The sequence below is a fragment of the Lutra lutra genome, chromosome 2 (genome assembly GCF_902655055.1).
Source record: "Lutra lutra chromosome 2, mLutLut1.2, whole genome shotgun sequence".
In the NCBI taxonomy this organism is placed as follows: Eukaryota; Metazoa; Chordata; class Mammalia; order Carnivora; family Mustelidae; genus Lutra; species Lutra lutra.
In genome coordinates this window covers 100175003-100178528 of record NC_062279.1, presented here as the reverse complement: position 1 = coordinate 100178528, position 3526 = coordinate 100175003, and the positions used below count along the sequence as shown (strand labels likewise).

Here is a 3526-nt window from a genome sequence, read left to right as displayed (position 1 = left end):
GATATTCCTGAGAAACCAAGAAGCCATGAGGGCAAAGAAATTCTCAGCCCCATCAAGGATTGACATTCGTTTTCCTGCTCATGGCTACATGATTAGAAGCTGGATCCAAGACATGAGTATCATTTCTGTCCCTGGCAGAAGAAACAGTATGATGTTCTGAAACAGAATGAGTAGCTTGTGGTTATTTCTGCCACAGCTGAACTCTGATCTTTCTTTTCTACAGCAAATGGATTCTACTTCCCTAAGGAAACCAGTTGAAAACTTTGAGGTGAAAACCTCTTCACATCTTAGGTCTCTTCTCTAGCTCCCTTAAGATTTGGTCCTGAGGGCGCCTGGGTGGCTCAGTGGGTTGGGCCGCTGCCTTCGGCTCGGGTCATGATCTCGGGGTCCTGGGATCGAGGCCCGCGTCGGGCTCTCTGCTCAGCAGGGAGCCTGCTTCCCTCTCTCTCTCTCTCTGCCTGCCTCTCCGTCTGCTTGTGATCTCTCTCTGTCAAATAAATAAATAAAATCTTTAAAAAAAAAAAAAAAAAAGATCTGGTCCTGAGAGCAGCCTTTCTTGATTCTTGATTCTAGATTCTTGATCCAGGTCTGTATGAGCAGATGAGCATAAATGTTCTTCCTCCACGAATGTGTAGGAAGGAAATTTCCCACATACCTTTATGCGAACGAGGTAGTTATAAAATGCATTAGTCATTATGGCAAAAAGAGCCCAAACTTGGATGATGCTCAAGGCTTCTTTTCCTCTGACAAATGAAAACCAGGTTAAAAGAAAAGTCTATGCAGGGAGAAGATATTTGCAAATGACATATCAGATAAAGGGCTAGTGTCCAAAATCTATAAAGAACTTAGCAAACTCAACACCCAAAGAACAAATAATCCAATCAAGAAATGGGCAGAGGACATGAACAGACATTTCTGCAAAGAAGACATCCAGATGGCCAACAGACACATGAAAAAGTGCTCCATATCACTCGGCATCAGGGAAATACAAATCAAAACCACCATGAGATATCACCTCACACCAGTCAGAATGGCTAAAATTAACAAGTCAGGAAATGACAGATGCTGGCGAGGATGCGGAGAAAGCGGAACCCTCCTACACTGTTGGTGGGAATGCAAGCTGGTGCAACCACTCTGGAAAACAGCATGGAGGTTCCTCAAAATGTTGAAAATAGAACTACCCTATGACCCAGCAATTGCACTGCTGGGTATTTACCCTAAAGATACAAACGTAGTGATCCGAAGGGGCACGTGCACCCGAATGTTTATAGCAGCAATGTCTACAATAGCCAAACTATGGAAAGAACCTAGATGTCCATCTACAGACGAATGGATAAAGAAGATGTGGTATATATACACAATGGAATACTATGCAGCCATCAAAAGAAATGAAATCTTGCCATTTGCGACGACGTGGATGGAACTAGAGGGTATCATGCTTAGCGAAATAAGTCAATCGGAGAAAGACAACTATCATATGATCTCCCTGATATGAGGGAGAGGAGATGCAACATGGGGGGTTGAGGGGGTAGGAGAAGAGTAAATGAAACAAGATGGGATTGGGAGGGAGACAAACCATAAGTGACTCTTAATCTCACAAAACAAACTGAGGGTTGATGGGGGGAGGGGGTTGGGAGAGGGGGGTGGGGTTATGGATATTGGGGAGGGTATGTGCTATGGTGAGTGCTGTGAAGTGTGTAAACCTGGCGAATCGCAGACCTGTACCCCTGGGGATAAAAATATATGTTTATAAAGCTGTAAAAAAAAAAAAAAAAGAAAAAAGAAAAAAGAAAGGATGAATACCCAAGTTTTGTAGCAACATGGACAGGGACTGGAAGAGATTATGCTGAGTGAAATAAGTCAAGCAGAGAGAGTCAATTATCATATGGTTTCACTTATTTGTGGAGCATAACAAATAGCATGGAGGACAAGGGGAGATGGAGAGGAGAAGGGAGTTGAGGGAAATTGGAAGGGGAGGTGAACCATGAGAGACTATGGACTCTGAAAAACGATCTGAGAATTTTGAAGGGGTGGGGGGTGGGAGGTTGGGGGCACCAGGTGGTGGGTATTGTAGAGGGCACGGATTGCATGGAGCACTGGGTGTAGTGCAAAAATAATGAATACTGTTATGCTGAAAAAAATAAAAAAAAAAAAAAGTCTATGCATCTTTGGCTTTTCGTGCCCAGCGGGTCTCAAGCAGCATCTCCAGATGATCATGGTCCCAAGAAGCGTCTCCAGAATGCAGCAGCTACAAAGCATTGCACTCTTGATAAACTAGCTGGTGTGTTTGTCCCTCCTGCATCCACCGATCCCCACAAGCAGAGAGAACGTCTCCTTCTCATCACTTTCCTAAGGAACAGACTTAAGTGTGCCCTAACAGGAGATGAAGGAAAGGAGATCTGTATGCAGTGTTTTATTGAGATTGATGGCAAGGTCCGAACTGATATAACCTACCCTGCTGGTCATCAACACTGACAAGACTGGAAAGACTTTCCATTTGATCCGTGGCACCAAGGGCTGCTTTGCTGTCCATCAGATGACACCTGAGGAGGCCACATATAACTTGTGCAAAGTGAGAAAGGTCTTTGTGGGACAAAAGAAATCCCTCGTCTGGCGACCCGAGATGTTCACCCCATCTGCTCTCCTGATCCCCTCATTTAAGTGAATGACACCCCATTAGGATTGATTGGAGACAGGAGAGATTGCTGATTTCATCAAATTTGACACTGGTAATCTGTATGTGGTGACTGGGGGTGCTAACCTGGGAAGAACTGGTGTGATCACCCACAGACAGAGACATCCCAGTTCTTTTGACACAGTTCATGCAAAGGATGCCAGTGGCAACAGCTTTGCCACATGACTCTCCAGTGTTTGTGTTATTGGCAAAGGCAACAAACCATGAATTTCTCTTCCCTGTGGAAAGGGGATCTACCTCACCATTGCTGAAAAGAGAGACAAGAGACTAGTGGCCAAACAGAGCAGTGGATAAAATGGTCTCTAGGTGATGTGATTGGAAGTCTTTATACTTAATTAAAGATAATACAGCATGAATAAAAAGGTATATGCATCACTGAAAGACATGAGACCAAAGTGAATGACCTTAAATCCAAAGAAATGAGCTCTTATTCTACACACATATCCAGAACAATGACAGTGGTTCTTTTTTTCCTATGTGATAATGTGTCAACTTGACTAGACCATGGGACTCAGATATTCTGTCAAACATTTTTCTAGATGTTTCTTTTGGTGAGATTAACATTTAAATCAGGAGAGTTTAGGTCTTAATAGAAAAAGACTCACTTCCCCAAGCAAGAAAGAATTCTGCCAGTGACTGCCTTTGGATTCAAATTGCAATTCCTTCCAGAGTCTCCAGACTGCTGGCTTAGCTTACAGATTTTGGACTTGCCAAGCCTCCAAATCATGTGAGTCAATTCCTTAAAATAAATCTCAATCTCTCTCTTTCTCACCTTGTCCCTCTCCCTCTCAATCTCAGTCTTCACATGCTGTTGCTTTTGTTTCTCTGGAG

At 43.5% G+C, this 3526-nt stretch overlaps 1 pseudogene; it reads left to right on the top strand.

The window, feature by feature from the left end:
- The first annotated feature begins 2160 nt into the window (after positions 1-2160).
- LOC125094111 (40S ribosomal protein S4, X isoform-like) lies at positions 2161-3051 on the top strand (annotated as a pseudogene).
- Positions 3052-3526: the final 475 nt, after the last annotated feature.